We start from the raw sequence: 27,231 nt of genomic DNA, 5'->3' as shown, positions 1-27,231 counted from the left end.
TTTTAGTCATCTGAATTGTTTTAGGTTTAGTCGTATTTTAGTCACCTGAATTGTTTTAGTTTTAGTCGTATTTTAGTCGACTAAAATCTCCAGTACATTTTAGTAGACTAAAATCTAATGGGTTTAGTTAAAATGTAATGCATTATTTAAAGTGATTGTAAAGTCTTGTTTTTTTTTTTCCTATATAAATAACAAACACGTTATATTTACCTAATCTGTTGCAGTGGATTTGCACAGAGCAGCTCAGGTCCTCCTCCTCCCTGGTCCCCCTTCTGTTATCCTGCCCCCTCTCTCCTGTTCAGTGCCCCCACAGCAAGTAGCTTGCTATGGTGGAACCTGAGCCGAGTCACAGCTCCCTGTGTCCATTCAGACACGAGGACCGCCAACTCTCTCCCCTGATTGGCTAGCTGACTTTGATTGACAGCAGCGGCAGTCAATGACACTGCTGCTGTGTCTCAGCCAATCAGGAGGGAGAATCTCTGATGGCTGAGACAGTCGTGGATATCGCTGGACAGAGAGGGACCTCAGGTAGGTATTAGGGGGGCTGCTGCACACAGAAGTTTTTTTTTCTTAATGCATAGAATGCATTAAGATAAAAAAAACCTTCTGCCTTTACAACCACTTTACGCATCCCTCTAGAATTGCCAAACTTCTTATATACTCCTGGAGTAAAAATCGAATAACGTTAATATTTATGGTATTAAGGTTTGAGCATGCATTACAGACACAGATTTAGCTGTTGTAATATATAACGTCTTCGTAAATAAAACCAAGTGTCATAAACAAACAAAAATATTGCATTTTTGACAAACACAAATGCAACTTTGGCCCCTTTCACACAATCGGCCCGATCTGATCCGCCTGTCCATTTTTCAGGCGGATCTGAGTGGGCCACCCATTGACTTCTATGGGCAGGCAGATGTCAGCGGATATGTGTCCATTGACATCCGCCTGCCATTCGATCCAACAAGATCCGCTGAAAGCAAACGGATGGCGATAAGTTCGCCATCCGTCCAGTGGGTCGAATCGGATGGGATTAAAACTGAATTGTTTTAATCGTATTTTAGTTGACTAAAATAGTGTTAAATTAGTCAACAAAATATTTTCATCAACAAAAATGATGCTGCTGTACTGATGTAAAATGACCCAAAGTATCAAAACTATGATGGACAGCATAAGGAGCCTGGTCCTGCTGGAGCCTGAGAATCATGTGAAAATGAAGATTTTAACCACTTCCCGCCCACCATATAGCTACATGACGTCGGGAAAGTGGTTCTGTTATCCTGACCGGACGTCATATGACGTGATCAGGATAACAAGCTGGCGCACGCCCGTGGGGGCAAGCAGCGTGGCAATCGGTGGTGCGGAGTGTCAGTCTGACACACCGCAACACCGATCTCGGTAAAGAGTCTCTGACGGAGACTCTTTACCACATGATCAGCTGTGTCCAATCACAGCTGATCACGATGTAAACAGGAAGAGCGTGTATCGGCTTTTCCTCACTCGTGTTTGGCAGACGTGAGTAGAGGAGAGCCGATCGTCTGCTTTTCTGACAGGGGGGGTCTGTACTGATTGATTATCAGTGCAGCCCCCCCCCCCCGAGGATGCCCACCCAGGATCCCCAGGGATGTCACCAGGTCCACCAGGGATGGCCACAACTGATGACCACCAGGTATGCCACCCATGGCCACCAGGAATGACAATCTTTGGCCACATATGATGCCAATGTGTGCCCACATATGATGCCAATCAGAGCCCATCAGCAATACCTGCCAGTGCCTCCATAGCAGTGATGCCCATCAGTGCCATCTAGCAGAGTCCATCAGTGCCACTCATCAGTATCCATCAGTGCCACCTATCAGTGCCCATCCATGCCCATCAGTGCTGCCTATCAGTGCCCATCAGTGCCACCCATAAGTACCCATCAGTGCCTCCTATGAGTGCCCATCAGTGCCGCCTATAAGTGCCCATCAGTGCCGCCTATGAGTGCCCATCTGTGCTGCCTATGAGTGCCCATCAGTGCCCATCAGTGCTGCCTATCAGTACCCATCAGCGTCGCATATCAGTGCCCATCAGGGCCACCTCATCAATGCCGCCTCATCAGTGCCCGTCAGTGCAGCCTCATCAGTGCCCATCAGTGAAGGAGAAAACTTACTTTACAAAATTTTAAAACAGAAACAAAGAAAACCTTTTTTTCCCCCACATTTTCGGTCTGTTTTTATTTGTTTAGCAAAAAATAAAAACCCCAGAGGTGATGAAATGCCACCAGAAGAAAGCTCTATTTATGGGAACAAAATGATAAAAATTCTGTTTGGGTACAGTGTAGCATGACCACGCAATTGTCATTTAAACAGCGACAGCGCTGAAAGCTGAAAATTGACTTGGGCAGGAAGGGTGGAAAGTGTCTGGTATTGAAGTGGTTAAGGTTAGCATTTACATAAAGCTTAGCACAACCCCTACTTCTGATGGGACAGTATTCAGGTCTGGCAACTGACCACTCTAACGTCAAGAACTGCATTGTGTTAGGCAGGCAGGAGCATCCCATGTGTCACATACCCAAAGGTTCAGATCTTTCACCAGAGTTCCATCACAGAAATTGAGTGGTGGACAATGACCTCAAAGTAGCAGTAGACACCTAATGGTGCCAGCATTGCCACAACTTTGTTACTTTGGCAAGCCTTACATTGATACGAGTTTACTTTATGGTGGTTTCAGTCCATGAATGCTGACACCTGCTTCCTATACCAAACAACTGTCTACCTTGTTGATCCTTTAAAGTTAAGTTGTGCTTTTCTGATGCAAAAGACTTCCAGATGGCCCAAGGAGCAATGGTAAAGAAAGCCTATACTGGGAGAAATACAGAGCCTACTGCTGTTGCCCACCATCTTGCTGTCTGGCTTTCTCTGGAAGAAGCTTGCTGTCTGGCTTTCTCTAGAAGTTTGCTGTCTGGCTTTCTCTGGAAGAAGCTTGCTGTCTGGCTTTCTCTAGAAGAAGTTTGCTGTCTGGCTTTCTCTGGAAGAAGCTTGCTGTCTGGCTTTCTTTGGTTTCAATACATTTTGGGGCAGATTTACTAAAAGCAAATAGACGTTTACAAGTGCAGTCACACTCTGCAAGTGCTTTCGCTCCAGAGCTCAGTAAATAAGGTAAAGCTTCAGTTTACAAAGAATACCTAATCAAATTCAAGGAAAATTTAAAAAACAGCATTTTTTCTTGGGAGTGATTGGATGATGGAAGTCAGCAGCGCTCCCTAAGCTTTACTAAGCTCTGGAGCAACAGCACTTGCAAAGGTGAAACCACTTTGCAAAGTGCACAGTCTATATGTCTTCAGTGAATCAACCCCATTGAGATACTAAAAAAGAAAAAGCATGGAGATCAGGAAACCCAGGCTGACTCCTAATTTGCTTCCTAATATCCATTAAGATGTTTGTAAATACAAGCCTAGGGATGGAAACTGTTTTAATTCAGCAATTGCTAATTTTTTTAAATTTTTTTTTTAATATAAAGTCATAATGATTTCATTTTTATAACCTTCAGTTTACCAGTACAGGATTAGGCACACTTCATATCTTTGCATTTCAATGTGACTAGTTTAAAAGATTTCCTGCTGCTGTATTTTTGGTGCATCCTCCTGAAAATGTACGTTCCATAGAGATTATTGGCACTACAAGTAAAAGGCATTAACCACTTCCCGACCGCCGCACGACTATGTACGTCCTAATTTTGAACGGGGATATCGTTGTTATGGCAGCAGCTAGCTGCCATAACCCCGGTATCCCCGTTTTCGTGCGGCGTCCGGCTTTCAGATAAAAGTGGTCCCTGTGGCGGATTCACCGCGAGATCACTTTTATCGGTGGCGGGAGAGGGGGCCCCCCCCCTCCCGCCGCGATCCGGTGCCCTCCGCCGCTTACCGGAGCCGTCGGTAGCAGCGGAGGCGATCGCGTCCTGTTCTCTGGTGTGTCTGGAGACGAGTGAGGCCAAGATGGCGCTCACTCGTCTCAATGACACTGCTGGGCGGAAGCGACGTCAAAACGTCACTTCCGTCCACGCCTCTTAAAGGCATATTTTTTCAAATGTAATTTTTCTAAATGACTTTTTTTTTTTTTTTTATTGCATTTTAGTGTAAATATGAGATCTGAGGTCTTTTTGACCCCAGATCTCATATTTAAGAGGTCCTGCCATGCTTTTTTCTATTACAAGGGATGTTTACATCCCTTGTAATAGGAATAAAAGTGACACAATTTTTTTTTTTTTTTTAAACAGTGTAAAAATTAATAAAATATTATAAAATAAATAATAAAAATAAAAAAAAAAATTTTTAAAACCCCCCTGTCCCGACGAGCTCGCGCGCAGAAGCGAACGCATACGCGAGTAGTGCCCGCATATGAAAACGGTGGTCAAATCACACATGTGAGGTATCACAGTGACCGGTAGAGCGAGAGCAATAATTCTAGCCCTAGACCTCCTCTGTAGCGCAAAATATGCAACCTGTAGAATTTTTTAAACGTCGCCTATGGAGATTTTTGAGGGTAAAAGTTTGACGCCATTCCACGAGCGGGCGCAATTTTCAAGCATGACATGTTGGGTATCAATTTACTTGGCATAACATTATATTTCACAATATAAAAAAAAATTGGGATAACTTTACTGTTGTTTTATTTTTTTATTCAAAAAAGTGAATTTTTTCCAAAAAAAGTGCGCTTATAAGACCGCTGCGCAAATACGGTGCAAAAAAAAGTATTGCAATGACCGCCATTGTATTCTCTAGGGTGTTAGAAGAAAAACCATATATAATGTTTGGGGGTTCTAAGTAATTTTCTAGCAGAAAAACCTGTTTTAAACATGTAAACACCTAAAATCCAAAACGAGGCTGGTCCTTAAGTGGTTAAAAAGCACCACAATAAATGTAAAACTCACATTTGAGATAAGAAAAAGCAAGGAAGCCAACAAAGTTCAAGAGTATAAAAGTTTGAAAGTACCTCTTTAAACTTTCCACTACAGCCTTCGAAAGCCTTACAAAAGATATCAGATGTCTGTGATCTGGAATTAAAAAAAAAAAAAAAAAAAGATAGGTGTCAGATGTAGGTGTAATGTAACTTTAATAAAATTCCAATAAAAAACAGCTTCTAATTTTATCACAGAACTGTTAATACAATTTATTAACTTCTACTGATGGTGCAGCCATGCATAATAAAATCAGTGGAATAAATACAGTCCGTAAATATTTGCTTACAATTACACATATCCAAATAAATAAAATTAAGAATTACCCACAGAGACAAGAGTGCATGGAGTATGTATGCATTGGTGCTCACAGATAATAAATATGTGTTTACATAACTGTGCACACACACACTATACATATATAATAATCTCCAATTTAAACTTGAATTATAGACAGATTGATCTGGTTAATACATCAAAGCAGAAATAGGAGCTACAATGCTTTAATCACATCATAGCTCTAATCAGAAATAATAAAAACAGAAAACTTAGATTTGTTTTACCATATTTCCTAATTTATACACCTACTGAACAAACTATTCACAATCTCTGTGCTAATATTTAATCTTGCATTCTTGTGGCGCATGCAAATATCTGTTTAGTTTTTAAATGGATCATAGTTTTTCATATGAAACCCCTTTATCCTAGGCCCAAGCTGTACAAAGGACGTCTACTCTTTAACCTCTTCAGCCCCGGAAAATTTGTCTGCAGAATGACCGGGCCATTTTTTTGTGATTCGGCACTGCGTCGCATTAACTGACAATTGCGCGGCTGTGCGATGTTGCACCCGAAACAAAAATGACGTCCTTTTTTTCCCACAAATAGAGCTTTCTTTTTGGTGGTATTTGATCACCTCTGCGGTTTTTATTCTTGCACTATGAACAAAATAAGAGCGACAATTTTGAAAAAAAACACAATATTTTCTACTTTTTGCTATAATAAATATCCCCATTTTTTTTTTAAAAAAGCAAATTTTTTCTCAGTTGAGGCCGATATGTATTGTTCTGCATATTTTTGTTTTAAAAAATCGCAATAAGCGTATATTGATTGGTTTGCGCAAAAGTTATAGCGTCTACAAAATAGGGGATAGATTTATAGCATTTTTATTATTTATTTTTTTACTAGTAATGGTGGCGATCTGCGATTTTTATCGGGACTGCGACATTATGGCGGACACGTCAGACACTTTTGACACATTTTTGGGACCATTGGCATTTTTTACAGCGATCAGTGCTATAAAAATGCATTGATTACTGTAAAAATGTCACTGGCAGGGAAGGGGTTAACACTAGGGGGCGATCAAGGGGTTAACTGTGTTCCCGAGGAGGTAAATCTAACTGAAGGGGGAGGGGAATGACCAGAGGAAGTGACAGATCGTGGTTCCTAGCTAATAGATAGTTAATCTAGATAATCTGTCACTCCTCCCAGTACAGAACAGGGATTTGTGTGTTTACAAACACACACTTCCGTGTTCTGTCTCTGGTGCTCGCGACCGCTTGTGGCCAGTGGTCATCGTGACCGTCGGCCGCGAGCATCGGCATCCCCGCTGTTCAGCGGGCACGTGCACGCGCCTGCTATCCCGATCCCACGAGCCGACATATAGCTACGACGGTTCGCGGGATTCTGCCGACCTGCCGCAGTAAAATGATGGCGGCTGGTCGGCAAGAGGTTAAACAATGCTCAATTAGTGCTAAGGAGCCCAAAGTGTGCCAAATAAATATGCCCCACATCTTTACACCACCACCTCCAGCCTGAACCGTTCATGCAAGGCAGGATGGATCCATGTTTTCATGTTGTTTACGTCAAATTCTGACCCCACCATCTGAATGTCGCAGCTGAAATCAAGAGTCATCAGACCGGACAATGTTTTTCCAATCTTCTATTGTCCAATTTTGGTGAGCTTGTGCGAATTAGAGCCCCCTGTTTTTAGCTGACAGGAGTGGCACCCGGTGGTCTTCTGCTGCTGTAGCCCATCGGCTCCAAGATTCAATGTGTTGTGCATTCAGAGATGGAATTTTGCATACCTTGGTTGTGACGAGTGGCTATTTGGGTTACTGGTGCCTTTTCCATCATCTCGAACCAATCTGTCCCTTCCCCTCTGACCTGTGACATCAACAAGGCATTTTCATCCACACAACTGCCACTCACGATAGTTTCTCTTTTTTTGGTCCATTCTCTGCAAACTCTAGAGATGGTTGTGTGTGAAAATGCCAGTAAATCAGCAGTTATTGAAATACTCAGACCAGCCCATCTGGCACCAACAACCATGCCACATCACTTAAATCCCCTTTCTTTCCCATTCTGTTGCTCGGTTTGCAAAGTGTTTGGAGGGAAGCTTCAGAATGGCAAAGATGTTTATATTACAAATTATGTGAGCAGACTGCAGTTCCTCTTTAAAGGGTATGTTAAAGAGGAGCTCCAGTCTGGGCAAAAAAAAATCAAAAGTCAGCAGCTACAAATACTGTAGCTGCTGACTTTTAATATAAGGACACATACCTGTCCTGGAATCCAGGTATGTCGGCACCCTGAGCTGATTCTTTAATCGGCTTTGGGTGCAGGCGCCAGCATTTTCACTAAGGGAAACCGGCAGTGAAGCCTTCACAGGCGGTATCCTACTGCGCATGCACGAGTCTCGCTGCACTTTCTGAATGATTCCGACTGGTGTGTGTCCCAGAAGGCAGCGGGAGGAAGGAGGAGGGGCTGGAAATACTTGGAGATTGCCGCAGTAATCTTACCTGGAAGTGGGAGCAGGTACCTGTCAAAAACAGGTCCCCGCTCCCCCCAAAAAGTGCCAAATGTGGTGGGGGGGGGGAGCATGCGAACAAGCAAAGCTTCCACTTTTGGGTGGAGCTCTGAAGTTCCAAAAAATGTTTCTATCTTGGCTTTCAATCATCCATTTCGGTATCTATATCATGTTGTTCTCATGTTTAAATAACAGTCACATTTTTGTAAAAAGAACAAGAAAAACTAAAACCAGTTTTGGTGGTGGAACAAGAAATGGAAATATTTCAGGTGACAAGTGGACCATAAAGGCACATTTACAGAGATATGCTGACAATGGAAAAAGAGTGGAGTATCGGCAGACAAGAGTAGGTTTTAATACAAAACGTTGTAGGGACAGGTTGGTTGTACACAAGTTGTATTATCGATTGACTTGTGGAAAAATGTCTCTTGATCAGCGCCGCCGGCTATAACCAGCAGTGCTGATCAGTGTATTCTGATGGCAGGGAAGACTCCCCGCTGTCAGAAAACAATAGTTCAACAGAGGCGATTCCCCTATCCACATTGAGTATATGGATGGGGGAATAAAGTCATTTTCTTTTGTTTAACCTACTGGTTAAACAAAAAAATGACTCATCTATGGCCAGTATCACTTGAAGCGTGTGCAGTGGCCTGTAATAATAAGAATCATTTTGCCCCAAAGCAAATATGGATAAATATGAATCCAATAAACTACCTAATAAAAAAGGACCCCTTTCATTGAAATACATATCATATAAAAAGTGTGTCGATATCATAATAGTTTGACAAAAATTAAAGGTAAAAAATACTAAATAGGTCGGTTCACCCAAATGCATGGGCATTAATAGAATGAATCAATACTGTATATCGACTCTAAAGTTGAGTTCTTTCCACTTGAGTTTCTATCTCTGCAGCCCTTATCTTTACTAGGACCGCATTCATTGGGAAATCTGATAAGGAAATTCACTCATCTTGATGTTTTTTTTATACATAAATTAATATATACTATTACTCTCTCTTGTGGTGACAATACTACAATTTTGAATTCCCCATTATTTTGGATCTTAGCGTCAGTGGTCAACAGGATATTGGTGAGGAAGAATCTACCAAGCAGGGAAACAGACTGCAAAAAAAAAAAAAGTGAAAATTCTCCCTTACAGTGGGACTGTGCCTGCATTGCAAGACTTATGCCGCGTACACACGGTCGGAATTTCCGACAACAAATGTTCTATGTGAGCTTGTTGTCGAAAATTCCGACCGTGTGAAGGCTCCATCGGACATTTGTTGTCTGAATTTCCGACAACAAAAATTTGAGAGTTGGAGCTCAAATTTTCCGACAACAAAATCCTTTGTCGTAAATTCCGATCGTGTGTACACATAAGCTGTTTTCGGTGCTCACAGGGCTGGAGGAGATGTATAGGTGGCCTCCAGGCTGACATCACTTCCGCCCTATACCGACAGGGGTCCCGGAACTTCCTACATCTCCTCCAGCCCTGTGAGCACCGCAAGCGGCCGGGGTTTTGGATTTGATGTGCAAGATACATTATGTACTTTTAACATGTTGTGATAACACTTTTAATAAACTATTTGTTTGCCCATTGCTGCACCTCTTAGATGACACTTCCCTGTCTTTCTAAAGTTATTGGTACTCACTATCAGCCAGTACCTGACCAAAAGTATCGGTACTCTACTTGCCAGCAAAAAAACCCAGTATTGGTGCAACCCTAAAGCAGCTCCGCATTGGATGTGAGGATATCATAGGACAGTCCACTACAGAAAGCATCATCTGCCACAGGAGCGAGGAATAAGTAAGTACAGTAAAACCTTGGCTTGCAAGCATAATTCATTCCAGAAACATGCTTGTAATCCAAAGCGCTTGTTTATCAAAGCAAATTTCCTATTAAGAACTAATGGAAACTCAAATGATTTGTTCCACAACCATTTATTCATAGGTCCTTCAGTTTATAGTCCATATAAAAAGAATATAACAATGTGACCAGGTTGTGTAACCATAAAATGTCCATCCACAAATGGAAGCCTCCACAAGGGGATTAGAAGCAAAATCCAGCAGGAGCTACAGAGTATAAAAGAGAAGAGAGGCATCTCTAAGTGTAGCAAAATGTTGCTAAATGTTGTACCTTCCTAGCTGGAAATGACTGATAACTCAATGATTAGCTGCACAAAGCTACACTTTTAATGCCATTGCTATCTGAAATATCTTATGTTCTTTTATGATATTAAAACCTCTCAGTAAATATTTTTGATGCCAGAACTACTTGAATTCCACCTTTACAAAGAGCAAAGCCCAAAATGACAGCTTTTACAACTTATTAATAAAGGTCAGTACATTTGTAATATGCGTTCTAATTTTTTTTTTTTTCACATCAGCTGTTATGTGCCTTTATATAGCTTGGCTATTTATCTTTTTAACAATGCATCTGAAATTGAAGCATTGGCATTTATTATAATTTAATCTCCAGCCACCACATTTGCTTGTTTACATCCTCATCTGCATATGTGTTATTTTTCTTACATGTCTCAGTAATGTGGTTCCATTAAATATTCACTGCCAGCATCTGTATGACATGATAAATGATGACAGAGGAATAACTGCTGACATTTGACTAGAACATCCAGCAGCATTTAGCTACTGGAGTTTGTGCATACTCAAGGCACAGAGCATGATACTCTTCAATATACTACAGTAGAAGAGCATATTTCAATAGAATGTCTTCAAAGGTTAGCCCAAGTCCTTCCACAAAAAGGGACTAATTTATTAAATGGAAGACTATACTCAGGACCACTAAGTGCCCCATGACAACAGGGTCATTTTTTTTTTAACCACTTGACCTCCGTAAGATTTTACCAGGCCATTTTTTGTTTTTCGTCACTGCGCTACTTTAACCAACAATTGCGTGGACATGAAACACTGTACACAAACAAAATGTATATCTTTTTTTTCACACAAATAGAGCTTTCTTTTATTGGTAGATGATCACCACTGAGTTTTTTTCATATTTTGCATTATAAATAAAAAAATAATATTAAATAAATGACCGTAAATTTTGGAAAAAACACCCAGGATTTTTTACTTTCTGCACATATCCAATAAAAAATCACAATAAGTATCGGGGGTATCTAACACTAACTGACACTGGGGGGTACTGATTGCCACTGGCATCACCTATGACATTAATACAGTGATTAGTGCTAATAAAAAGCACTCTCACTGTACGAATGATACCGGGTAGGAAGGGGTTAACATCTAGGGTGATCAAAGGCTTAACTGTGTGCCTAACTTTGTGTAATGTGTGTGATATGTGCTGCTTTTACTAAGGATCTTGGTTGTATTTTTCCCTGCTTAGCAGGGGAAAAAAATAGCAAGATCCCATGTCAGTGAACAGAGCTCTGTATGGTTTACAATCTCAGAGCTCTGTTCCCTGAATCACTGAGCCAATCATTGACTGAGACCTGCAGATCAGCTTGTGCTGTGACGAATCACGGCACAGCCGGGTCGATGGGTATGGGTGCGCGGATCACGTTCTAGGTACATAATCCAGCGCAGGGAGGCTGCTTTGCCACCATACTAGTACAGTAGGCAGTCAGCAAGCAGTCAAACTTAAATTATTGCTAGTAGGTAAATACATATATAGAAGCTTTTACATGTCAAACAATATGAAATTCTGTTCAGCCACCTTTGTAATCCAGGTACCGCTCCCAAACAGTTATTCGATGCCCACTAAACTAAAGGCAAAACTTTTTTTTTTAGTTTTGAATAGTGTGGAGAGTGATTAGAACATGTTGGTTTTTATTCCTGTCTGTGCCTCGGTTAAGGAGATTCACCCGCTCTATTTGTCCGGTTTACCATCATCATTGAAAGTGAAAGTAAAATAAAATCCTAAATTTTGAGTCGTCCCCAGAAAAGTAATCTTCCTTTGGGAAATCTTCCTTTGGGGACACTAGTTCTGGTAACCTGGGGGTGTCAGGGCTGGGCTTCTGCTTCTTAAGGGCTTATGCATACAGGGCATTATAAAAAAAAAACGACTACCAACGCCAGGAAAAAGCAGCTGTAAAAACTTGCTTTTACTAGCTTTTTGTATTGGCGTTAATGCACGTTTAGCCGCACTAGCTTTTGGCCGCGTTTCTCTGCCTGTATTCAAAATCAATGGTTCCCTATGAGAGCACACTGATATGAGTAGAAGTCGCACCGGAAGTCAGATCATAATGATCCGACTTGCAGTGTGACTTGTGCACTGAGGATCCTTAAGAGAAACCCTGCGCCAAAATGAAAAATTAAAAAAATAAAAAAAGGGTGGGGTCCCCCAAAGGATTTTAAGGGGAACCCCCATGCCAAAAGAAACGGCATGGAGGTACCCCCAAAATCCATACCAGACCCTTATCCGAGCATGCAGCCTGGCAGGTCAGGAAAGGGGGGGCGAGCGAGCGCCACCTCCTGGACCATACTAGGCCACACGCCCCCAACATGGGGGGTGGGTGCTTTGGGTGTGAGGACTCACAGCGCTCCAAGCGGTTGATTGTTTAAATCAATGCACAAACCATCCAGGCTCATGTGAGTGTATTTGCTCAAGAATTTTCACCCTGAGTATTTTGTTTATTTGCGCAATGATGTCTATCTTTGATTTATTGCATGTAATCTCCTGCATTTAAGAGCGGCCATCAAAGCATCTTTTAGAACATCGAACCACATTATAAACAAAGTTTTTGAATGGACCTACTTATATTTGTGGCATTGTATCGGACTTTATATACTGAGTAGCCATATAGGTTCATTTACTTATTGTGCCTCTGAAGGTGGGGATTTGTGAATATCCCACTGGTGGAGCATATGATTATGATTGTGAGGCTATATGATTGCTAATTTTTGGCTATATCATATACAACATCTGTTTTTTCTTGTTCATAATTTTTTTCACTATCAATATGAGGAATTCATCATTTATTAATTAAGTATTTACATGGGATTTAAGCATTGATTGAAAGCTTAATTATAGCGCAACAATTTTTCACTTTATATTTATCTATAGGTGCCTGAACACTTTTAATGTTTGCAGCTTAAATGATTTGGTTTTCTTTCATTCATATACTCACCAATATCCATTTCAGCGCTTTAGTAAATTTGTTTTATCAGATGCTTTGGGGAGGGCCTCCCACCCCAAAGAACCTTGTCCCCATGTTGATGAGGACAAAGGTCTCTTTCCAACAACCCTGGCCATTGGTTGTCAGGGTCTACGGGCGGGGTGCTTATCGGAATCTGGAAGCCCCCTTTAACAAGGGGGCCCCCCAGATCCCGGCCCCCCACCCTATGTGAATTAGTATGGAGGTACATCGTACCCCTACCTATTCACCTAAAAAAAAGTGTCAAAAATAAAAACAGTACACAGGTTTTTGACAAATTAATTTATTAAAGCAGCTCCAGCATCTCTTCTCCTTCCGATTTCTTCTCTCTCCAGCAATTTCTTCATCCCCCGGTTCTTCTCCCTCTGCTGATGTCTCCTCTCTATGCTGTCTTCTGCCTCTTTTGGGTCTCCTCTCTCCGCTGTCTTCTCCCTCTGTTCTTCCTCCGATGTTGTCTAGAAGCTCTCTCCCACTGTAATGCTGGGTCCACCGTGTGCCACTACTTATATAGCTATGGGCCGGGGTCACCCGGTCATGTCATCTGTAAGCCCCACCCCCTTGTGACATCACCACCCCATCATGCCGGGCTGCATGCTCGGATAAGGGTCTCGTATAGATTTTGGGGGTACCCCCACATTGTTTCTTTTTTTTGGCTTGGGGGTTCACCTTAAAATCCGTACGAAGATCGAAGGGTCTGGTATCGATCTTGGGGGGGGGGGGGCACGCCATTTTGTTTTCATTTTGGCACAGGGTTCCTCTTCAAGATCATCATGATCCGACTTCTGGTGTGACTTCTATTCAAATCAATGGGCTCTCATAGGGAATCATTGATTTTGATGTTAACCCGTGTTTAGCAGCTTTTAGCGGCGCCAGTTGTATTTAGAGCTCGTTTTTACTGCTCCTGAAAGCACAAGCTGACGTTTTTTTCCACTGCCCCTAAACACTTATGCCTCCAAAAGGGCATGGACACATAGGCCAACATGGAGGGGCATTTAGAAGCAGTTAAAAAAACACCAGACACCCCTAACAGCAGCTGTAAAAACGTCCTGTGTGCATGAGCCTTAAAGAGTAGCTCTTTTCTTTCAGTGCTCAGAAGCTGCTCAGCTGTCGGTTAATTATTAGCTACTCAAAACCACAGTGACTCACCTGGTTAGCATTACCTGTCTTATTAGTCCAGCCTACAGCCAGCCCCTTTTTGCTATTTAAGCAGCTTAGCTCCTTTCCTCCTTGCCCTTGCATGGTCTATGATCTCTAGGTGCATTCCTTCTTGTGCTCCTGTGTATGACTTGCTGGCTATGCCTGGTTGACTTCCCTTCCGATTCCTGTTTTTCGCTCCTGACTACGCTGACTTCTGGTTTTCTGACCCAGGCTCGTCTGATTACCTGCTCTGGAATCCAAACCCTGGCTTCTGTTTTTTGATTATGTTCCTGAACTGTGTTATTTTTTGCCATTTCATTAAAGGTGTGAGTTTAACTATCTCCATCTGGTTTATGATTCCTGGCAGTTGGTTCCCTAAGGATTCCCCACATTTGAAGGGATTTCCTCTTAAAGTGGAGTTCCACCCTGAAAACCATTTTTTACATTTTCACAGTCCTTTTATTAGTATTAAAAAAGATTTGGAGTGAAATTTTTTTTTAACTCACCAGAAATGCCCTGTTGCTATATGGTGGCTCCTAATCTGCCACTTCCGGGTCCGCGGCGCTCCGCATCACTTCCTCTCTCACCTGTGCTCCTGGGAAAGGCGAGTCATCATTTCCCAGGAGTCAGTGGGTAGTACTATGAGAAAAAATTGCGTTATTTCCCGACAGGAAATGACACGATTTAAGGTGGATCACAGTGCCATCTTGGTTGCCATCACAAAAGGGCGGGCACTTCCGATGCCGCCGCTGTTGTGATGGCAACATGAGAAGTTTCCTGCATTTTATAAGATGAAACAATCAGCGCCACAAGAAAAAAATATTGTGATGTTTAAATAAGATAACCTAATAATAAATGTGCACAGCTGCTAAAAATTCCAAGTGGTACACCACACTAATTTCAAAATGGATAGTAAATAATAAATGTAGCGCTATGTGTAAAATTATAAATATAAAGTGCAAATCTCTAAAATAAATAAATCCTACATATAAATGAATAGTCCATAAAATGAGTATAGAGACCATAGTGTTCTCTGTATCTGTATCTACTCTACTGATCTACTGAGGAAGGCCTGTGATTGGCCGATACGCGTCTAGAAGGGAGGAGCTGATAGTCACGTCCAGCCAAGCACTGTGTATGTGGACACGGTGGTGCTACTCTGGAGGTTTTTATGTGATTTTAAAGTTTTTATTTTGTAAGTGCAACTTGTCTATTTGGGGGCTTTGAATAAATTTGTATACGGAGAACACTATGGTCTCTATACTTATTATTTACATGTCCTGAATTCATGGAATCTTGAGCCAAGCTGGGAGATGATCCGCTGCTTTGGCTATTAATGAGCTGAGTTACCATTAAGAAATGAGCCATCTGGATTACCCACCATTGATTGGGAAGAGGAAGTGATAGCAAAGAGCTCATGAGGAGATCCGCATATGAGGTTTTGAGGTGAGCGCGCATTTTTACTGGTGGTAGTGTGCACTCCTTTTGAGGACGAACAATCACTGTGGTGGAATTGTGTGGATACACTGATCACAAGAGTTTTTCATGTTTTATTTCTTAATTTTTTCATTTTATGGACTATTCATTTATATGTAGGATTTATTTATTTTAGAGATTTCCACTTTATATTTATAATTTTACACATAGCGCTACATTTATTATTTACTATCCAAGTTTCCTGCATTGCTTGCTGTGCTTACTGCGCATGCGCGAGAATGGGCGGTGCATGCTGGTAATACAGCAGCACCGTATCCCGGAAGTTTAAGCTTGTGGGCTTCGCCTGCCCACAACTAAGATGGGAATGCCGGAGCAGGGCATAATATAACGTAACTTTGATAATAAAATAGTAATAAAAGTGGCGCTATTTACGAGACTAACCAGTGTTAATTAAACATTATATGATAGAAAGTGATAGATTAAAAAAAAAAAAAAATCATATATGTGGTTGGAACTCCGCTTTAATTCCTGTTTGGCTATGGGACAGGAAGTGAAGGGAAATCTCAGAAACGGGACACAGATTAATCTATAGTTCTACTTTAATGAGCGGAAAATAAAAGAGCATAGCTACAGTAATAATGTCATACCTTTTGGTCACTGTGCTCTCCTCTGCTGTCAGCATGTTTCCAATGCGCTACAGCAAATACTGTTTGGCTCAAAGCGCTGACTCTACCTCTGGCAATCAGAATGGATTTTTTTCCTTTTATCTAATACATTAAATATACACATATCAACTGAAAAATAGAATTTGACTTATTGCCCCTGTTTAGGGCTCATTCACACCAAATCCTTTGAGCTGAATGGATCTGCATAGGTTATTGTATACATAGAAAACATCACACACTGCACTGAGGTCCGATAAAGCACGCTGCATAAAAATGCAGCATGTCACAGCTCTGCTTCTCACTACACTGCAGCATGTTGAAACAGACTGCGATGCATAGACTTGGAATAGATATAGAATAAAGTGTCACTTTGTGACAATAAAGTTAAAAAAGAAGAAAAAAAGTAAACAATCAGATGTGTTTTAACAATGCATTGCACAGCCCCTAAACAACGTACATTAGTGTGCACGCCTTTTACCTTAGTCACACAAATGAAAACATAGAAATAATACACATGGTAACTGATCAAAAAAGGTTCAGGGATTAATGGTAAAAGTTTCATCCATGGAAAATCACAGTGTATTCCTAGAAATCAGAAACAGCTATAAACTGGGCATCTGTTCCCTGTACATCATCTATACTTTATCCATACTACAAGAGTACATTAATTATACATTATACCCATCTATATCAGGGTCACAGAGGGTGCTAGAAATGAATAAAACAATACACTTCTTCTGTCTCATCTCCAGCATAGTTGAGGGTAATGACCTGTTCTTAATTAGATAATGCAGTTTAGGGGAATATATATATATATCGTATTTATCGGCGTATAAGAACGTCTGAGAGCGGCCGAAAGCCGCTGAGAGCCGCCGAGAGCCACCGAGAACGGCGGTGCCATTTTTAAACGGGAGTTCAGTGTACTGACAAGGCTGCAATGATGTACACTGACAAGGCTGCAATGATGGACACCTGACAAGGCTGCAATGATGGACAAGGCTACAGCTGGACACTGACAATGCTACACTGACACTGACAAAGCTGCAGATGGACACTGATAAGGCTGCATTGATGGGCATTTAAATGTAAGTTTTTTTCCTTAAACGTCCCTCCTAAAAGTTTTTTTCCTTAAAATTCCCTCCTAAACTTGGGGTGCGTGTTATACGCTGCTAAATACGGTATATATATATTTATTTCAGGTACTTATATAGCGCCGTCAATTTACGCAGCGCTTTACATATACATTGTAGATTCACATCACAACACACATTCATACATACTAGGGACAATTTAGACAGGATCAATTAACCTACCAGCATGTCTTTTGAGTGTGGGAGGAAACCGGAGTATCCGGAGGAAACCCACGCAGGCACAGGGAGGACATGCAAACTCCAGGCAGGTAGTGTCGTGGTTGGGATTCAAACCAGCGACCCTTCTTACTGCTAGGCGAGAGTGCTACCCACTACACCACTGTGCCGCCCTAATATATATATATATATATATATATCTATATATCTATATATAGATAGATATATAGATATATATATATATATATATATAGAGATAGATAGATATCTATCTATCTATCTATCTCTATATATATATATATATATATATAGATAGATAGATAGATATATATCTATATCTATATATACATATATAGATATAGATATATATATATATATATATATATATATATATATATATATATATATATATATATATATATATATATATACATATATATATATATATATATACATATATATATATATATATATATATATATATATATATATATATATATATGCCATTTTTCTTTATTTAGTATCTTCAGAGATAAAAACTATTTTGGTTTGTGTTAGGTAAATATTAAATATTGCAACTTAATATCAGTTAGTCTTCCGTCCAGCCAACAGGTGGAGTGCTGGGCTTCTTTTCACGTTTTCCTTTGTCTGTTTTGCTCCTTTGATGTAAAAAGCATATTGTTACAAACCCAAGTGAATGACCTATAACTTTTCGTTAGAAAGAGCTTAAAGTGGTTTTAAAGGCTTTTTACCTTCATGCATTTTATACCGGACAGGCTACGTGGGTTCTGATTGGTCGGTGTCGCCCATGTGACTGCGTTGACCAATTAGAATGCTCCTAAATGTACCTCCTGACGAGGTACGTTTTGGAGAGGAGTTGGGTGTCGGTGATAGGTCTGCGTGGTTTAGGCATTTAGGCAGTATTTTAAAAAATAGTAATACTTGGTGATGAGTAGGGATGAGCTTCGAGTTCGAGTCGAACTCATGTTTGACTCGAACATGGGCTGTTCGCAAGTTCGCCGAACAGCGAACAATTTGGGATGTTCGCGGCAAATTCGAATGCTGCGGAACACCCTTTAAAAGTCTATGGGAGAAATCAAAAGTGCTAATTTTAAAGGCTTATATGCATGGTATTGTCATAAAAAGTGTTTGGGGACCTGGGTCCTGCCCCAGGGGACATGGATCAATGCAAAAAAAAGTTTAAAAAACGGACGTTTTTTCGGGAACAGTGATTTTAATAATGCTTAAAGTGAAACAATAAAAGTGTAATATCCCTTTAAATTTTGTAGCTGGGGGGTGTCTATAGTATGCCTGTAAAGGGGCGCATGTTTCCCGTGTTTAGAACAGTCTGACAGCAAAATGACATTTCAAAGGAAAAAAAGTCATTTAAAACTACTCGCGGCTATTAATGCATTGCCGGTCCGACAATACACATAGAAGTTCATTGATAAAAACGGCATTGGAATTCCCCACAGGGGAACCCCAAACCAAAATTGAAAAAAAAAATGACGTGGGAGGTCCCCCTAAATTCCATACCACACCCTTCAGGTCTGGTATGGATATTAAGGGTAACCCCGGCCAAAATAAAAAAAAATGACGTAGGGGGTCCCCCTAAATTCCATACCAGGCCCTTCAGGTCTGGTATGGATATTAAGGGGAACCCCGCGCCAAAATTAAAAAAAAAAAACGGCATGGGGTCCCCCTAAAAATCCATACCAGACCCTTATCCGAGCACGCAACCTGGAAGGCCGCAGGAAAAGAGGGGGGGACGAGAGAGCGCCCCCCCTCCTGAACTGTATCAGGCCACATGCCCTCAACATTGGGAGGGTGCTTTGGGGTAGCCCCCCAAAACACCTTGTCCCCATGTTGATGAGGACAAGGGCCTCATCCCCACAACCCTGGCCGGTGGTTGTGGGGGTCTGCGGGTGGGGGGCTTATCGGAATCTGGAAGCCCCCTTTAACAAGGGGACCCCCAGATCCTGGCCCTCCCCCCTGTGTGAAATGGTAAGGGGGTACAAAAGTACCCCTACCATTTCACTAAAAAACTGTCAAAAATGTTAAAAATAACAAGAGACAGTTTTTGACAATTCCTTTATTTAAATGCTTCTTCTTTCTTCTTTCTTCTATCTTCCTTCATCTTCTTCTTCTTCTGGTTCTTCCTCCGGTGTTCTCGTCCAGCATCTCCTCCGCGGCTTCTTCTTCCCTTCTTCTCCTCGGGCCGCTCCGCATCTATGGAATGGAGGGAGGCTCCCGCTCTTCTCCTCATCTTCTTCTCTTCATCTTCTTTTCTTCATCTTCTTTTCGGCCCGATCCACATCCATGCTGGCATGGAAGGAGGCTCCTGCTGTGTGACGCTTCTCCTCTTCTGACGGTTCTTAAATAATGGGGGGGGCACCCGGTGACCCCGCCCCCTCTGATGCACAGGGACACGACGGGACTTCCCTGTGGCATTCGCAAGGTCGCCACAGGGAAGTCCCGTCAAGTCACCGTGCATCAGAGGGGGGCGGGGTCCCCGGGTGGCCCCGCCCCGTTATTTAGGAACCGTCAGAAGAGGAGAAGCGTCACACAGCGGGAGCCTCCCTCCATGCCAGCATGGATGCGGAGCGGCCCGAAAAGAAGATGAAGACAAGAAGATGAAGAGAAGAAGATGAAGAGAAGAAGATGAAGAGAAGAGCGGGAGCCTCCCTCCATGCCATGGATGCGGAGCGGCCCGAGGAGAAGAAGGGAAGAAGACTCCGCGGAGGAGATGCTGGACGAGAACACCGGAGGAAGAACCAGAAGAACCAGGAGAACCAGAAGAAGAAGAAGATGAAGGAAGATAGAAGATAGAAGATAGAAGAAAGAAGAAAGAAGAAAGAAGAAAGAAGAAGCATTTAAATAAAGGAATTGTCAAAAACTGTCTCTTGTCATTTTTAACATTTTTGACAGTTTATTAGTGAAATGGTAGGGGTACTTTTGTAAGCCCTTACCATTTCACACAGGGGGAGGGCCGGGATCTGGGGGTCCCCTTGTTAAAGGGGGCTTCCAGATTCTGATAAGCCCCCCCGCCCGCAGACCCCCACAACCACTGGCCAGGGTTGTGGGGATGAGGCCCTTGTCCTCATCAACATGGGGACAAGGTGTTTTGGGGGGATACCCCAAAGCACCCTCCCAAAGTTGAGGGCATGTGGCCTGGTACAGTTCAGGGGGGGCGCTCTCTCGTCCCCCCCTCTTTTCCTGCGGCCTTCCAGGTTGCGTGCTCGGATAAGGGTCTGGTATGGATTTTTGGGGGGGACCCCACACCATTTTTTTTTTTACTTTGGCGCGGGGTTCCCCTTAATATCCATACCAGACCTGAAGGGCCTGGTATGGAATTTAGGGGGACCCCCACGTCATTTTTTTTTTAAATTTTGGCCGGGGCTCCCCTTAACATCCATACCAGACCTGAAGGGCCTGGTATGAAATTTAGGGGGACCCCCACGTCATTTTTTTTTTTAAATTTTGGTTCGAGGTTCGCCTGTGGGGAGTTCCCATACCGTTTTTATCAATGAACTTCTATGTGTATTGTCGGACCGGCAATGCATTAATAGCCGCGAGTAGTTTTAAATGACTTTTTTTCCTTTGAAATGTCATTTTGCTGTCAGACTGTTCTAAACACGGGAAACATGCTCCCCTTTACAGAAATACTATAGACACCCCCCAGCTACGAAATTTAAAGGGATATTACACTTTTATTGTTTCACTTTAAGCATTATTAAAATCACTGCTCCCGAAAAAACGGCCGTTTTTAAAACTTTTTTTTGCATTGAGCCATGTCCCCTGGAGCAGGACCCAGGTCCCCAAACACTTTTTATGACAATAACTTGCATATAAGCCTTTACAATTATCACTTTTGATTATTCATGTTCATGTCCCATAGACTTTAACGGTGTTCACGTGTTCGAACAAATTTTTTGCCTGTTCGCATGTTCTGGTGCGAACCGAACAGGGGGGTGTTCGGCTCATCCCTAGTGATGAGGATAATAATCAAACTTCCCAATGGGTCACAAATAGAATCCAATCCATACAGATCGGAGGCAGCACCAAATCATGTCCTGAAATATTTATTTTCCATCAGAACCAGCAATAGTATATACCTGCAATCAGAGCCGCCCCCCATCCAATCCTAGTAAAATCGGTGAGAATTCCTAATATCTTCCTTAATATGTCTATTAAATCAGACCATGCCAGCATCCAGCATTTTTCTGCTGCCAGGAGAAAGGCGTCTAAAAGTATAACTAAAGTTTTGGATAGAGTGGAGAGGGATTAGAACCCCTGTTATGCTTTATTGCTTTCTGTGCCCCTGTCTTATCATCCTCTCTATTTATCCTTTCTATTTAATTATCATTAAAAGTGAAAGAAAATCTCAAATTTTGGGTTGTCCCTGGAAAAGCAATAGAGGGGAACTCTTCTAATGGGGGCTCTAGTTCTGGTGACCTGGGGGTCCCCAAGGAATTCATTTAATTTGCAGGGATTTCCTCTCACTTCCTGTTTTGCTATGGCCCAGAAAGTAAAGAGAAATTTACGAAATGGGACACAGATGATAAAAAAAAATTCTGACAGGGGTTGTAATCCTCCCTTGCTCTATCCAAAAAAAAAAAAGCTTTGCCTATAGATCTACTTTAAACCTTCCTACATGTTACCTGCAGTGATACAGGAGTTTTGATTTGAATACTTATTCTTTCTACAAGCAGCTCTGTTGAGAATGTTTGTGGCTCTTTCAGATCTCATTGACATTTCTGCTGCCAAAGTGACATTAGAAGGATATTTTTTCAATGAATATCACCTGCTTAGAACAAGTTTAGAACAATAACTATGACATGCTTCCTTTTGTTGAAAATGTATTTTTTCCTATTGCTTCAGCTGATCCCCCCTAGCGCTGGCCGTTGTGGCTGCGGCAGTACTAACTTTAAAAATAAGTGTTTCTTGACATTGATTTCAGCTATGATTTAATGTGTTATTCTGCATTTCTTAAAACAGATGTAATTGAAAAAAAAAAAATCACAGAGCCTTTAGTACTACTTTAATTTCCACTTTTTAGTGGCTTTCTTGATAGTAGACATTTCAACCAGGAAGCACTTAGATATCTTTAAATAGTCTTTTCTTGCATAGTAAGAATAAATAACCTTTTTTTTTCCAAATCCTGTCAGAAGGAACCCATGGCAGCTGAGCAAAAAAAATACAACCTCACATGTTCTGCGGGTAGCTGAATTTAGGTATATTTACCTTCAAATCAGTTCTTGATATAAATGACTAAAATTCAATTAGAATAATAATATAAAACTGAATATTGGGATTTGCTGCATAATCCCAGTCAAACTTGTCCTTCTAAATAAATATGCATGTTGTCTTTAACTACTTCAAGACCGCAATACGTATATATACATTGCGGCTTTGAAGTGGGTCAAAATCCAGAAGTAGCAGAGAAAGAAAGATATCACCGCTCTAGGAAGGCCGATTAGGAACGAACATCTCCTCCATGCTGGAAGCAACAGGTGTCGGCAATGCTTGTACAATGAAGTAGTGAGAAAAAGTCCTGGACAGCCGCACTCAAAATAATATATTGTATAGTCAGTGCTTAATCATAGCTATGATTAAGCACTGACTACAGTGTGAAACGCGTCAATTTTCCTGCATTTTTCTTCTGTGGCATGTATCTTTGATGATCGTTATTCAATAAAGTCAATATATTATTTTGAGTGCGGCTGTCCTGGACTTTTTCTCACTACTTCTTTGAAGTGGGTTACCAGTTGTTATGGCTAAAGATATCGGCTATAACCCCGGTATTGTTTTTTACAGCCGACAGCTGCCTTTTTCATAAAAGCACTCAGAGCGGTTCATTAGCCGCTGGAACGCTTTCAGAAGTGCTTTCAGCAGCGTCTTATCATTTGAGCCAGTTCTCCCGAGAAACGATCTGACGGTGCGGCCGGCTGGCTGAAGAGGTGATCAAAGAGTAGATACTCTTTGATCGCCTCTATGGCATTGGAGAACCAGAGTGGCCTCATGATATCACCTCTGGTTCAGGGTGGAAGTAGATATTTTTTTTTTTTAAGTTTTTCGAACCTTTGCTTTTAAAGGCAAACGAGAGATTTGGGGTCTTTTTGACCCCAGATCTCTCCCTAAATAGGACCTGTCATCCTTATTTCTAGTACAGGAAATAAAAGTGATAACAAAAATAAATAAAATTTAAGGGACAATGTGAAAATAAGAAGTAAAATAAATAAGAAAAAAACAAATGTAAAACACTCAAATCCCTCCATGCTTGCACGCAGAAGTGAGCGCATACTTAAGTCGTGCATGCATATTTAAATTGTATTCAACTCACACATGTGAGGTATTATTATTAATATACAGGATTTATATAGCGATAACAGTTTACGCAGCGCTTTACAACATGAGGGCAGACAGTACACTTACAATACAAATCAATACAGGAGGGATCAGAGGGCCCTGCTCGTTAGAGCTTACAATCTGGAAGGGAGGGTCAAGTGGAAACAAAAGGTAATAACTGTGGGGGGTGATGCCAAGAATGTTAGAACGAGAGCACCAATTCTAGTGCTGTACCTCCTATTTAACTCTAAATAGGTAACCTGTTTAAAGCATCACCTATGGAGATTTTTTAAGTACCAGATTTTCTCTCTATTCCACCAACGTGCGCAATTTTAAAGTGTGACATGTTGGGTATCTATTTACTTGGTGTAACATCATCTTTCACATTTTTTTAAAAAAATGGGGTATATATTGTTTTTTTTTTGTTTGTTGTTTTTTTTTAATTCATTTAAGTGTATTTTTGCCAAAGAAATTGTGTTTGCAAAACCACTGCGCAAATACCGCATGACATAAAAACATTGCAACAGTCACTATTTTATTCCCTAGGGTCTCTGCTAGAAAAAATGTATAATGTTTGGGGATTATAAGTAATTTTCTAGCAAAAAATACTGATTTAAACTTGTAAACAAAAAGTGCCAGAAAAAGCCTGGTCTACAAAAAAACAAAAATATTGAACAAAAAAAAGTTATCAGACTATACAATTGTATAAAGTAAGTTAATTTAATGAATCCTTTGTACTCACATCAGATGGGTGTGACAGCGCACAGTTAAAATAGGCTGATTGTTGGCAGAGAAAGTTGCTTATAGCCCTTTTCTGCTGCTAATTTGCCTGTGGGGGCTGCACCAAACCTTCAAGTTTGACAGCTATCTATAAATCGTGAATGGCTGGGATGGGAGACAATTGTAAGGGCAGCAGCAGAATGTGTATGAAAGTCTTCTGTGATCACTTATTTCATCCCCAGCATGATGTAATGAACTGATGCTTGCTACTGTAGGGTGCGATACACACACACAGCAGGACACATTGATGCAGCTTTGCTGAACACTTCAAAGGGAAAAAAACACAAAGTCCAATGGGAAACAGCAACACTGAGAAGGAAAAGTGAAACAGCTATGCAAAATGGTGCTTGCTGACTTTGCATGAAGAAAAAAACGCAATAATGTTGCTATAACATTTGGTCCTGCAGTCTCTTGCTAACTACGGGTAGCAAGTTCTTTGATAGCAAAACTACTTGCAATAAGGATGTGTTCACATTGTGCTGGATGTGGAAGATCCTCCAATGCAGCAGATATTTGAGCCAGCAATCCATCTATAGTAAGTCCGCAAGTAGGCAAAGCAATAGAAAAAGACAGGAGGGCATGGTATGCACCCTTTTTGTAGCATGTGGTGTTCCATGCCACAACCACTGCTTGCCAACAGTCAATATGTGAACCCTTGACTTTGTGCTGAAATTTAGATCCATCACTTGGCAGTTGTCAGTATAACCTGCCAAGATCCCTCCTTCAGCCCCAGTGTGAATACACCCTAAGGAAGAACAGCTCTTGCCTACGGGCACTGGGTACCAGCCCTGTGAGGGTGCAGACTTTTTTTTTGCAACATGGTCTCCCTTGGGACACTAGGAACCTCTATAACCTACACATAGTATAGAGATGGTGTGGCAGAGCCCTAAAATTAACCTCCTGGAGATAAAATGAAGAATTAAATAAAGCACGTATCACACTTTTCTGGCAGTGTGTCCACTTTAAAATGGCCTGTGCCAGCTTTTGTAGCTTTTACCAAGCAACTGATTCAGGCAGTTCTTAAACAGTGGCACTGTGGCTGCACTAAGTTAAAAAAGAATTGTCTCCAGTTTGTTGATAACAAAATTGGAGATAATTACACAGGTGGGTGCACAGTGACTGATTAGCGTTAAGTAAAAGTATTTAAAGACTGTGTATGTACTCTCTACAATAATTTGGGAGCTTTTTTTAGTAATTTAACTACAATGTATGTTTTTTTTTTTGTTTTTGTTTTTTTTTCCTGTAAAGCGAACAGGCGGCATGGCAGGCATTACAGTGTGGGCAAAAAAATGGCGGCTAGCTACCTACCACTGTGGTGCAGCACAAGCCATAAGCTGGTGGAAGAGGACCAACTCCACCAAATGGAATAGTGGCAGCTGTAAAGTCAACAGTTTTGGCAAGTTGAAATATAGATGCTGAGCATTGGTTTGATAAGGAGACCTTATTTTCTTCTGTTCCAGAAGTTGCAGAGGAGACCCCTGTCTGGTCAAGGATGTTGCTGGTGACGTTGGGGTAAATTTAGGAGACCTACATTGAGATTTAGGCCCCATGCTGACACACTTCTACAGCTAATATGCTGTAAGGTAAGCTTCTCAAACCCCTTGTCAGACTTTCTTTCCTATGGCTTGAGGTCACAGATGTTGCAGCAGATGCAGATGCTATATTTTATCGGGGAAGGAGTGCTAAAGTGAAAATGCAGGCAGGGCAGGAGCCATGGGCTTTTCAGGAGGGTAGCAGGACCTGCAACCTATGCTGCTAAACTAGTGCACAGGTCATGGAGGGAGTGCATGTTGGCTTTTATGCCTTGGGGCCTTTTACTTCCCATTTGAGGTCAGTGGACAAAATCCTTTACCTATTAGCCATGAAAATGGCCAGATTTGCCTCCTATAGAATTTAAATTTGCAAAATTTATGATACGACTGGTTCCGCAAGCAGCATAAGCAGCGTACAAATCGAACCCGGGCACATTCGCCCATTCTTAGTTTTCATCTGCTGTCAATTTCTTAAAGCGGAATTAAACTCTCAAAACAAAAATGGTCACTGAAAGGATTTTTATGATAGAAGAAACCCTATTGGTCTCTTCTGTCATAACTGCTTACCCCTGCTTTTCAGTGTTAATGTACACAAAGCTGAGCATACACAGCTCAGAATACATTGACGGCACTGCTTTTTGCCGTGATGATGTGACTCAAGTGGACATGTAATGTATTCCTGGCCTGGCCAATCAAGTGACCAAAGAGTCCGGTCGTGGATGGAAAACTGGGGGAAGATAAAAGCACCCGAGACAGCCAAAAGCGCTGACATCTTAGTGCCGGAGGGGATCGCTTCGCAGGTCAGTCAGAGGTGTAACTAGAACCTTTAGGGTCCCGGTGCAAGAAACCGTAAAGGGCCCCCCTGACACTCGACCAAGGCCACTGATGTCAGTAGTTTCTATTTTTGTTATTTTTTTATTATTATTTATTTAATTTTATTCAATTTATTTATTTTTCAATTTTATTTTTAAAAAAATTTCAGGAACCCCCTTGGTGAAATATCAGGGGTCTAAACAGACCTCTGCTACTCCTCCTTTGAGACAGATACGGCCCCCAATCTCCATCTCGGCAAACTCAGAAGCACAGAATGAATGGACAGGAATAGCTCTGTACAGAGCTTCCTATTCATTCACAAACTGGGGCATA

The 27,231-nt window shown here is 41.5% G+C and overlaps 1 protein-coding gene across 1 annotated transcript in view; it reads right to left on the bottom strand.

The window, feature by feature from the left end:
• Positions 1 to 27,231, bottom strand: part of CSGALNACT1 (chondroitin sulfate N-acetylgalactosaminyltransferase 1) — a 537,378-nt gene that overhangs the window by 448,240 nt on the left and 61,907 nt on the right. The window contains exon 2 of the mRNA XM_073598151.1: positions 4,977 to 5,037. The gene's annotated coding sequence lies outside the window, so the exon portion shown is untranslated. The remainder of the gene's footprint in view (positions 1 to 4,976; positions 5,038 to 27,231) is intronic.

Source organism: Aquarana catesbeiana, linkage group LG01, assembly GCF_042186555.1.
Source record: "Aquarana catesbeiana isolate 2022-GZ linkage group LG01, ASM4218655v1, whole genome shotgun sequence".
Taxonomy (NCBI): Eukaryota; Metazoa; Chordata; class Amphibia; order Anura; family Ranidae; genus Aquarana; species Aquarana catesbeiana.
The sequence above is the reverse complement of the archived record's forward strand: the minus strand, read 5'-3'. Positions and strand labels throughout refer to the sequence as shown.